This window comes from Pseudorca crassidens, chromosome 10 (assembly GCF_039906515.1).
Source record: "Pseudorca crassidens isolate mPseCra1 chromosome 10, mPseCra1.hap1, whole genome shotgun sequence".
Taxonomy (NCBI): Eukaryota; Metazoa; Chordata; class Mammalia; order Artiodactyla; family Delphinidae; genus Pseudorca; species Pseudorca crassidens.
Genome location: NC_090305.1, coordinates 26,319,934 through 26,332,615, shown reverse-complemented (window position 1 = coordinate 26,332,615; position 12,682 = coordinate 26,319,934). Strand labels below are relative to the sequence as shown.

Genomic DNA, 12,682 nt, shown 5'->3' with positions numbered 1-12,682 from the left:
ACTAAGATCAGGAACAAGACAAGGTTGCCCACTCTCACCACTCTTATTCAACATAGTTTTGGAAGTTTTAACCACAGCAATCAGAGAAGAAATAGAAATAAAAGGAATCCAAATTGGAAAAGAGGAAGTAAAGCTGTCACTGTTTGCAGATGACATGATACTATACATAGAGAATCCTAAAGATGCTACCAGAAAACTACTAGAGCTAATCAAAGAATTTGGTAAAGTAGCCGGATACAAAATTAATGCACAGAAATCTCTGGCATTCTTATACACTAATGATGAAAAATCTGAAAGTGAAATTAAGAAAACACTCCCATTTACCACTGCAACAAAAAGAATAAAATATCTAGGAATAAACCTACCTAAGGAGACAAAAGACCTGTATGCAGAAAATTATAAGACACTGTTGAAAGAAATTAAAGATGACACAAATAGATGGAGAGATATACCATGTTCTTGAATTGGAAGAATCAACACTGTGAAAATGACTCTACTACCCAAAGCAATCTACAGATTCAATGCAATCCCTATCAAACTACCAATGGCATTTTTCACAGAACTAGAACAAAAAATTTCACAATTTGTATGGAAACACAAAAAACCCCAAATAGCCAAAGCAATCTTGAGAATGAAAAATGGAGCTGGAGGAATCAGGCTCCCTGACTTCAGACCATACTACAAAGCTACAGTAATCAAGATAGTATGGTACTGGCAGAAAAACAGAAATATAGATCAATGGAACAGGATAGAAAGCCCAGAGATAAACCCACACATATATGGTCACCTTATCTTTGATAAAGGAGGCAAGAATATACAAGGGAGAAAAGACAGCCTCTTCAATAAATGGTGCTGGGAAAACTGGACAGCAACATGTAAAAGAAAGAAATTAAAACACTCCCTAACACCATACACAAAAATAAACTCAAAATGGATTAAACACCTAAATGTAAGGCCAGACAGTATCAAACTCTTAGAGGAAAACATAGGCAAAACACTCTACGACATAAATCACAGCAAGATCCTTTTTCACCCACCTCCTAGAGAAATGGAAATAAAAACAAAAATAAACAAATGGGACCTAATGAAACTTCAAAGTTTTTGCACAGCAAAGGAAACCATAAACAAGACGAAAAGACAACCCTCAGAATGGGAGAAAATATTTGCAAACGAAGCAACTGACAAAGGATTAATCTCCAAAATATACAAGCAGCTCATGCAGCTCAATACCAAAAAAACAAACAACCCAATCCAAAAATGGGCAGAAGACCTAAATAGACATTTCTCCAAAGAAGATAAACAGATTGCCAACGAACACATGAAAGGATGCTCAACATCACTAATCATTAGAGAAATGCAAATCAAAACTACAATGAGGTATCACCTCACACCAGTCAGAATGGCCATCATCAAAAAATCTACAAACAAGAAATGCTGGAGAGGGTGTGCAGAAAAGGGAACCCTCTTGCACTGTTGGTGCAGCAGTTGGTGGGAATGTAAATTGATACAGCCACTACAGAGAACAGTATGGAGGTTCCTTAAAAAACTACAAATAGAACTACCATATGACCCAGCAATCCCACTACTGGGCATATACACTGAAAAAAACATAATTCAAAAAGAGTCATGTACCGCAATGTTCATTGAAGCACTATTTACAATAGCCAGGACATGGAAGCAACCTAAGTGTCCATCAACAGATGAATGGATAAAGAAGATGTGGCACATATATACAATGGAATATTACTCAGCCATAAAAAGAAACGAAATTGAGTTATTTGTAGTGAGGTGGATGGACCTAGAGTCTGTCATGCACAGTGAAGTAAGTCAGAAAGAGAAAAACAAATACTGTATGCTAACACAAATATATGGAATTTAAGAAAAAAAAAAAAAGGGTCATGAAGAACCTAGGGGTAAGTTGGGAACAAAGACACAGACCTACTAGAGAATGGACTTGAGGATATGGGGAGGGGGAAGGGTAAGTTGTGACAAAGTGAGAGAGTGGCATGGACATATATACATTACCAAACGTAAAACAGATAGCTAGTGGGAAGCAGCCGCATAGCACAGGGAGATCAGCTCAGTGCTTTGTGACCACCTAGAGGGGTGCGATAGGGAGAGTGGGAGGGAGGGAGACGCAAGAGGGAAGAGATATGGGAACATATGTATATGTATAACTGATTCACTTTGTTATAAGGCAGAAACTAACACACCATTGTAAAGCCATTATACTCCAATAAAGATGTTTAAAAAAAAAAAAAAAGAGAGTAGCTGGGCCAGCTTAATTGGTTTCCAGTCCTGACAATCCTATATGGTTCCCTCTATTGTTTTAGGCCAGTAGTTCTCAAACTTGAGTCCATCAGAATCACCCAGAGGTCTTAAAACACAGATTGGTGGACCTTGCCCCCTCATAGTACATTTGCTATGGGGCCCAAAAATGTGCATTTCTAGCAAGCTCCCAGACGATGCTCTTGCTACTGATCAGGGAGCACACTTTAAGAACCACTGCTCTAGGTAAATGAAGCTTGTTCTAGATGTCCATAGTCCATAGTCTAAAACAGGTTGAAAAATACAAAGCTGGAATTGCAGATTAATTCACTTTGTCATTCAACTAACATTTGCTGTTATTTCCAAGCCCTTCTGCTAGGTACCATAATAAAAATGTTAAAAATACACTTTCAGAAGGTCACAGTGAAGTTTAGTTGCTCCAGGTGAATAGAAATACCCTGGTTTTAGTGAACTGGCCAACTTTACAGATAACCAAGAAAGAAGATAATGGTGATGACTCAGCCTTTTACTTTTTCTATAAAACATAAAACTCATGAAGTTAACCTTATCAATGAATTAACTCTATGCTAATTACAAAGTATAAACATATTTGTGGAAGAGAAACACTTAAAGGAATTCAAAACACTGAGATGTAAATAAATGCCTTTTATTATAGCTACTGTTGTCAGTTACTACTTAATTAAACCTTGATTTCCTTTCTACCTCGAGAAAATCAAAACTTCCTTTTACCAACAAAGTTTGTGATATTTAAGTTCTGAAGCCCCTCAGCTGTTCCATGGATTCTTAGAAAGTCACTTAAGGCCTCAGAAAGAAAGGAGAAAACAGGGGGGAAGAAACTGTCTTCTGCAGGCAGGTAAAAATCTCCGTAACTACCAAGTTACCCACTGATTCAAATAATCTCCTTCTTTCTCTGTATCAAAGGTCAGTTAGCATTGATCCAATCACACTTTTTTACCAGCCCTGCAACCTGATACGTTTCTCTGAGCAATCTGTTATTTAAAAGGTTCCAAATATAATTATTCTCTGAGTATTGTAACCATGATTCAGCTACAACATAATAATTTTAGAAATGAACAATAATAGTCGTTCATAGTACTTATTTAAAAAATGAGCGTACATCCTACCTTTACTTGACCCCCAGGAATATTACAGTACATGGGAAATGATAATAATGAAAAGCTGTCTTCAGTATATTTCAGTCTGCACAAGAAGCCCAGATACATAAGCATCCCAGATTTCTAACTTCACTCCCAGTCTGGATAAACAGGATGTGAGAATCATTAATCAACAAATGAGGTAGAGAGGTAAGGAGAGACCAAGTCCTGAAGGACATTGTAAGCCATATCATGGTGTTTAGACTTGATGTTAAAGGCTAACAGAAAGTCCCAGAAGGGTTTTAAGGAAGGATGTTTGAAATATTTATCTTTTGTTACTGAAAATATTGTAGCTTCTGTGGTAGGGAAGGACTGGTCCCTTTCAATAGCATTTTTCATGTTACAACATCCAAGTTGTCAAGACATAAACTGTAAATTGTTTAATATCTATCTATCTGTCTGTCTGCCCATCTACTGAAAGCAAGTCCTTTCTCATAGCAGTGGCTTATCTTTCATTTAAGGCTAATCAAGTATGTCTGGGACTGTTCTCTGGAGGTAAATATTGTAAGTCATTGTCTGACTGGGAAAAATAAGGGGTTTCAGAGCCAAGTGTCCCCCACATTAAAAAGCCTTTGTCTCTGATCTCCTGATACACAAATAGTAAATGAAATTGGTCACTGTCTGGACTAATCCACTAACATTTGAGGATACCAGGAAGGACTCTGATTAAAGAGAAATTCACAACCAACATTAATCTGCCTCTTCCGGTCAGAAATTCAGTCATTCAACAATTATTTGAGTACCTACTATGTGCCTGGAAATATAATGATCCTGGCAATACAAAGGTGAGCAAAAACAGACCTGGCTCCTGCTTTCTTCAGCTTACTTGCCTAGATTGCACATTGCTAAAAGGTAAAGGGCAGAAAAAACACACCCTAATATTAAATTTGTAAAGAATTAACATAAAAGCAATTCATATAAAAGTTATATGATTTGTATATGAATGATATTAAAGTTCTTAGCCTATGAAAAATTCTATCAATGATCTACTTAGCTTTGGATATAAGCAAGGTCCCCACTCATAAAATAAGTAACACCAATTTGTCACCAAGAAAAGACTGACACCTAGAGATGCACAAAATTAAGGGAGTTAAGGGTAGATTTCACAAAACTCAGGTAAATGTTTTCTGGTGCTGACTTCTCCATCTGGCTTCCACTTAAGATCACTGCACAGCCCAGGCCCTTCTCAGCACCATGCTTGAAACTATGGGAAGGAAGTTTACCAATTCCTTTACCACACTTCCCTCTCAGGGCTACAGATGAACAACATTAACAGCCAGTAGACATTTACACAAGCCACTCTCCTCCTGTAAAGGGAGGAAGTCACCACCATTTCCATTTTGTGCACTGATTTGAGGCCCAGATCCTTACCCAAAGCCACAGGAAAGTCCATGGGTGCCTCATATTTGAACTCAGGCCCCCTGTTTGCTGACCCAGCCCCAATCAGACAACCTTGTCACCTTGTCTGTACATAATCATCCCATTTCCTGCCTTGAAGGGTAGCTTTTAGCTGGAAGAAGAGTCAATTCACTCAATCTCCTTTTGCAGCCAACTTGCACATAAGTTGTTTTAAACTTACCCATTTGAAACAAGTTTTGTCAGTTCACAAAACCCTCCCATGTTGACCAAGACATTCTATAGTTAGGAGAGGAAGAAAAAAAAATATTAACAGAGTATTGCATTTGTATCCAATGCCTTCAGATGGATTTCCTTTAAATCCAAGCTGCTCTCAGTGAAGTCTTAAAACTGCAGACACGGGGTAACCTGCCCCGTAACTCCCAGGGTCCTGATGCACAGAGAGACCACACAGGATGTCCCAGGAAGCCCTGTTTCACAGCATTCCCAGATCACTGCATTGTAAAGCATTATCTGAAGCATGCACCTACTGAAACTGAGGTCAGTTTGGTTCTAATTAGAAGGAACCAAGTGTACAAACCCTGGGATAAAAAGGCTGTGCTGGATACAGCACTTAATACCTCACTCCGAAATCCTCAAACCCTTGACTAAGATGAAGAAACCGTAGGAGACACACAGATGGCCAACAGGCACATGAAAAAATATTCAGCATCACTAATAATCAGGGAAATGTGAATCAAAACCACAATGAGATATCACATCACACCTGTTAGAGAGGCTATAATCAAAAAGACAACAAATAACAAGAGCTGGCGAGGATGTGGGAAAAACGGGAACTCTCCTACACTGTTGGTGGGAATCTAAGTTGGTGCAGCCACTGTGGAAAAGAGTATAGAAGTTCCTCAAAAAACTAAAAATAGAACTACCATATGATCCAGCAATTCCATTTCTGGGTATTTATCTGAAGAAAACAAAAACACTACTTCAAAAAGATATATGCACCCCTATGTTTATTGTAGTATTACTTACAATAGCCAAGGCATGGAAACAACCTAATGAATGGATAATTAAAATGTGGTGTATACATACGTGTGTATGTGTATACACACACACACACACACACACACACACACACTGGAATATTGTTTGGTGATAAAATAGAATGAAATCTTTCCATTGCAACAACAGGGATGAAACTTGAGGGCATAAGGCTAAGTGAAATAAGTCAGAAAAAGATAAATGCCATTTGATCTCATTTATATGTGGAAGATAAAGAAAAGAACAAAACAAAGAAACAAATAAAAAACAAACAAATCTAGCTCACAGATATTGAGACCAGATTGGTGGTTGACTGACATGGGTGGATGAGGGGTAGGCGAAATGGGTGAAGGGGGTCAAAAGGTACATACTTCTAGTTATAAAATGAACATGTCCTGGAGATGTGATGTACAGCATGGTGACTACAGTTAATAATACTGTATTGTATATTTGAAAGTAGCTAAGAGAGTGGATCTTGCAAGTTCCCAACACAAAGAAAAAAAATTTTGTACCTATCTATGGTGACTATTGTGGTGATTATTTTGCAATATATACAAATTCCAAAACAGTATGTTGTACACCTGAAATTTATATAATATGCCATTTATACCACAATAAATTTTTTTTTAATTTTTAAAAAAGAAACTCTACAATGAACCCAGTAGTTGGTCAAGAAAAGATGGCTCATCTCAATAAACCAAGAATATGCATTGCTAGACTATAGAAATCACCAGTATAATAGACTAAAAAGATCTGAGTGTCCTCAGAACTGTGAAATAAAAGAAAGAGTTTGAAGAAAACGAGACCACATTCCCAACTGCTGCAGAAAAACACACTTCCACAGAGTCAAAATACCAAGGAGAATGAAGGCAACCTCATGGATAACTCTGCTACTTCTACCTCTGTATCCTTCCCTCTCTTGCTGTAGAAAAACACTTCAATATGCATTCTGAAGATAACAGAGGCAGAAGCCATCTGAGGTCTTTATTGCCCAGCTAATTCTTAGAGTAATCCAGTTTGCTTTGTATATAGAAACAGCCACTAGCTGTAAATAAAATTGCAACTTAGGCCTGACATGCAGCCATCTCTTCTGTTATTCCCTTCAATCCAAAAGAAACAACAACTAACATGAACTGAGTGCTTGTGCTGGGCCAGACCCTGTACTAAGGGCTTTAGAAACATTCTTTCATTTAGTACCCAGAACATCCATAAGCGTTGGGTGATACATTGCAGTATGGCTACACAATAGCAAACAGTAAACGTTAGCAATTGCTGTCCCTGCTGCTATTACTAAAACAGGCCTTACTCTAAAGAGGAGAAACTTGAGGCTTACAAAGGCTGTGCAACTTGCCCAAGGTCACAAGCCGGTAAGTAGCAGAGCCCAGATTCAGACTCAGTTCTTTCTGGCTCAAAAGCCTGCCAAGCATTTAACTGCTTTGGTATACACCAGTAGACCAAGAAATAGAAAATCACATGAAAGGAAGCCAGTGCACGATTAAACAGCACAAGTTTCTGCTCCAGCCTTGTAAAATGAAGGCACTGTGAGTAATAAGAAACTACAAAATGTCTTCCTCTTGAAAGCCCAATGCCAAGGGAAGAGGGTTTTCTAGAGTTCATCCTCCCCTAATTGACCCTTTATTAGTCATCAGCCCTAGACCACTTCACGTCAAGCTGCTTGACCACCAGGACAGAGAGTCACTGCTTCATTCAGAAAATATGGATGCTTCCCCAGCTACAGACCACAAGCCCAAGATCCTTGCCCAGAATCCATAATAGTGTACACAAGAGGGTAACGTTCCGTCTCTGTTATTATGGCTCATCATAATTACCTGGAATAAAATAATAAATTCAGCGATGCCTATGGCCGTTGGGCATCTTAACATAAAAGAATGAAAAATATAATTAACTAAATCAAGTCAATATGCCTATTTCCATGCCAGCTCATTAGTATTAATTGATGGGGTTAATTCTCTTTTGTGTTTAACAGTACCTCCTAAAAAATAATTAAAAAAAAAAAAAGGAGAGAAGAAGGAATGGAGGGAAGAAATCGAAATGGTAAGTAGACAAGAGTTCTAGGCCTTTTGCTAATTAAGATGAAATCATAAGAGATATAGCTGAAGCTCTTATCAGCGTCACAAAATAATGTGCCATTTTTTCCAGAAAGTTCAGGAATCAGTACATACAGCAGCATAAATAACGGTGAAAACTTAGTCTTTGGGTGCCATTTCTCAATTGCCTCAAAGAAATTTATAATCCTCCTTTCTACTATAAGTTTTACTTGTAAGAAAAAAAAGTGTGTTCTATTTTATAAACATAAGGAAGGCCCAGAGAGTTCAGAACTCTCAAGGGCCATATGTAGAACTGTTGGTTTTCCTGATGGAGGAGCCTGGTCCCTGTATATATTGGGATTCTGGTTTCCATGAATGGAAAAACTATGGAGGATGCAATATCTTCATAAAGTAGTTCCAAATGTAGTTCCTAGGTGATCTAGTTTCACTTCTATTTAGCACTAATCCTTTCAAAGTGTGTACATACTTCATGTGGAATGTTTTCTTCATAATACTGTGGAAATGGCTGAGAAAGTACTTCCACTATAATACTTTATATCTTGTTCGTTAAAATCTTTTTATCTTTTTTTTTTTTTTTGCGGTACACAGGCCTCTCGCCACTGTGCCCTCTCCCGTTGCGGAGCACAGGCTCCGGACGCGTAGGCCCGGTGGCCATGGCTCACAGGCCCAGCCGCTCCACGGCATGCAGGATCCTCCCGGACCGGGGCACGAACCTGCGTCCCCCGCAGGCGAGGCGGACTCTCAACTACTGCGCCACCAGGGAAGCCCCGTTAAAATCTTTTGAATAAATTATTTTTTGGCTTGAAATTTTTCATGACTTGTTTCATCCCATAGATGGTATCAAAAAATAAAGAAAATTTCACACAGCTATTTTTCTGATACCATGAATGGGTATGAAAAAGACAGACAGTAACAGATACTCAGAGAGTGAATTGCTGTTATTGATGATGATGATAACAATTCAATCTTATACTTGAATAGATTTTTATTGTCCTTCAAGTATCTTCACACCTATTATACACCAAGAGAAGACATTAGGGGTTGAGAGCTACACCATATCAACCAGATAGTTGAGAGCTGGGGTTCTTCCCCAGTGAAAGCCTTCTTCATATGTCTTTTAGAAACAAACAAACAAAAAATAACTTAGCAATGGATTTTATATTTCTAACTCATAAAGATATACTTTTTTATGTAGATGTGTAGATGTGTATACATGTGTATGTATGTGAATATATGTAAATTTATGTATTTATGTGTGTACATACGTATATAGATAGATATCAGTGAGCACAACTAAGGACAGTAAAAGCAAATTAGTTGAGAAAAGTGATATTTAAGAGAGGAAGAACTTCAAAATTATACTTCTTAAATTTCATCTGGGATCTGAATTCTGCACCATTTTACTTGTCCACCCATTCAAAAATCAACACATGTACTTTGAGCCCACATCATGAGTCAGGCACGGTCCTAGACACTGAAGAGACAGCAGTAAATAATTGATGGAAGTTCTTTGCCTTTTTGAGCTTATCCTAGCAGAGGAAATGAACTGTAAATAAACAAGTAAATTATAGTATCTCATGTAGTGATAAACGATATGAAGAAAAGTAAAGCAAAATAAATGGAGTCATAGGATTGCTATAATTTTAGAAAAGATGGCAAGTCCTCTCTAATAAGTTGACATTTTCTCAAAAAGAGAATGAAATAAGTGAGCTAGACACATGAATATCTGGAGGAAGAATATTCCAGGCAAAGGGCATTATGTGCAAAGGCCGTGAGGCAAGTGTGTCACTGGTATATTCACAGAAGAGCTGGAGCAGAGTGAATGAGGAAGGCAAGGTCAATGAAGGGATCAGAAGTTTAATAATGGTGTGAACCTTATTCCTAGTGAGATGAGAAGCCATTGGGGTAGGGGTGGTTGAGGAAAGAAGTAATAAGATCTGACATATTTTAAAGGGCGTGGACAATAAACTATTGGGGCTTATTTTAGCATATAGCACAAAAGTCAAATACCAATGACTTAAACACATGAAGGCATATTTTTCTATCACAAAAAGTACTTCAGAGGTGGGCAGCCCCAGGTGCCATGCTAGTATGACAACTCGGAGAGTCCCGGGTTTCTTCCATTCTTCTGTTTCCTCATTCTGTTTTTTGGCCACACCAAGGGGCATGTGGGCTCTTAGTTCCCGTGCCCTTGCAGTGGAATCATAGATTCTTAACCACTGCACCTCCAGGGAATTCCCTATTTTCCCATTCTTAGCAAGTCAACTCATGGTCCAAGATGGCAGTTGAAAATGCAGCTATCACATTTACATTCCAGGAAGCAGGGAGGAGAAAGAAAGAGGGACAAATAGGGCATGGCTCCTACTAAGCCAGCTCTACTTTAAGAAATGTCTTAGATGTCCTGCACCACTCTTCCCCTTACATATCACTGGCCAGCTCTTAGCCACAGGCTATGTCTACCTACAAAGGAGATGAGGAAATATAGCATTTTAGCTGGATACACTGCTGCCCCAAATAAAAACTGGGGTTCTTGGGCTTCCCTGGTGGCACAGTGGTTGAGAGTCCGCCTGCCGATGCAGGGGACACGGGTTCGTGCCCCAGTCCGGGAAGATCCCACATGCCGCAGAGCGGCTAGGCCCGTGAGCCATGGCCACTGAGCCTGTGCGTCCAGAGCCTGTGCTCCACAACGGGAGAGGCCACAACAGTGAGAGGCTCACGTACCACAAAAAACAAAACAAAACAAAACAAAACTGGGGTTCTGCTACTAAAGAAGACAAAAAAATCAGAAACATGGGAACCAGTTAAGAAGTTGTTTGAAATGGTCCCAGCCAAAAGTTAGGTTGAATAGGACTAGGTTGGTACTAATGGGACACATGTTGAAGATTCAGCCAGGAAGATTCACTGATGGATTGGTCATGGAATATAAGAAGAAGAAAGATATCTAGGGTGCCACCAAGATTTTTGGCCTGAGCCACTGGCTATTAAGTGAGACGGGGAAATTCCTCCCACGTTGAATCTGTGTGTATATTGATGTCTACACGATCAAAACTTGTCTCAGGTACAAAGTACATGCTCTTCACCTCCTCTCCACTATCCAACTCTAATCTTACATCCTGGACACTCGGATTACTTCTGTCTACATTCTGCCTTACCTCCTACATCACGTGTTTTAGAACTAGACATTTTACTCTTTTATATTTGCTCCCTAATTACTTTTTCTTTAGTAGTAATGCACATTATTCATGTTAAGCATTATTCCTCACTTCTTGTGTCTCACACAGAGCTCCTGGGCCACTTAATAAGCATTCACAAGTCATCTGTTGAACCAAATCTCATCTGTGTCCTTTCCCAGTTCTCATGCTTTCTAGAACCTATGACCCATATCTCTGTGATTAAAATCTTACTTTCACTCTAGGCAACCCTGCTCCCTACCAACAACTCCTGTTTGTACAGAAACGGGTGTCCACCACTTATCCTCACGATCCTACCAATGGGGGGGATGCTTCACATAACAGACTTTCCCTCTCCATGGGATGAGGGTTAGCCCTTCTAAACCTAGTCACTTATTCTAAATAATGAGAGTGAAGTATTGCCTGAACAGGAACATTTAGGAATAACCACCACTGAAAGGTGACAGCTTGGGGCAAGTATCTGGGTTACTAGGATCTTGAAATCTCCAAGAGTGGAAGACAGGTATCCACATACCTCTGCCTTTCCCTTGCCCTCTCTTCTCCTCTGATGCCTCTTCTCCATCTTCAGTCTCTGGCCCTATCAACAAACACCATTCCTTGCTGGAACATTTACCTGGAACTACTAGGATATCCAGAGACTCAGATGGGCTGAGTTTGAGGACTTTTAGCTGCAAAACTTCTCCCAAATTGTATCAATATCAGGCAAAGACCCTTGAGCTCCTGAAGGGCATCCCATCCTCCAACAGGATTTGACTCCTGTGGCGAGAATCCTGGTTAAAGGCCTGTAAAGAGCATCTTTTCTCTGAGCTGAGACTTGAAGTCTGTAATTTTCTTTTGTCATTGCCAGTCCTTAGGTAGCTGCTAGCTGTCAATAAGTCAGTACTCCCCATAGCCACTGGCTACACACACACACAACCACCACCAAAAAGACAGGTCAGGAGCTCAAGCTCACAGGCCTTTTTCCTAAAGGGTAGTAATTAATTGATTTGCCTGAAATCTTCTCCTTGCTACCAGAGGGGAAAAAAATAAGCTTGCAGAATAAAGAATGTAAAATTCCTAATAAGTCCACCTGTAAGAGACAGGTAGTAACACTCCATCAGTTTATCCTCTGCAAAATATTTTATTCTCCCTCATATAGCCACAAGCTTACTTTAACAAGAACAAATGCTCCTGTAAATGTTAAATATATTTATAGTACAGAATTGTGTTTTAGTGCAGTTTTATAGATCTCCGTAACTAATCACACTTGCCAGTGAACAAGAGTCCCTTTGTTATTATCTGCCACTGAAGGAGGCAATGATTTTTATTCTCATTTAACAGATAAGGAAACAAACTCATGAGGAGGTAGAAGCAACTGACTTAGTCACTTGGTAATGAGGGGGAGGAGTTAAACTTTGAATTCTCAGTCTCTCCCGAATTCCCAGACCCTAGAGCTATGTGGCCGGTTTTGCAATAAGGAAGCCTATTTATATGACTTTCCACGGGACAAGGAAGTCAAAACCACAACAGGGTAAAAGCAGGAAGGCATTGCTTTCTTGGCAGAGAATTTCAAAGGCAGCAGCATTAACTGATTTCAGAGCCTTCT

General features: G+C 39.3%; 1 protein-coding gene across 1 annotated transcript in view; it reads right to left on the bottom strand.

Moving 5' to 3' along the window:
• PKHD1 (PKHD1 ciliary IPT domain containing fibrocystin/polyductin) overlaps positions 1-12,682 on the bottom strand; it is a 425,823-nt gene that overhangs the window by 279,893 nt on the left and 133,248 nt on the right. The gene's annotated exons all lie outside the window — the stretch shown is intronic.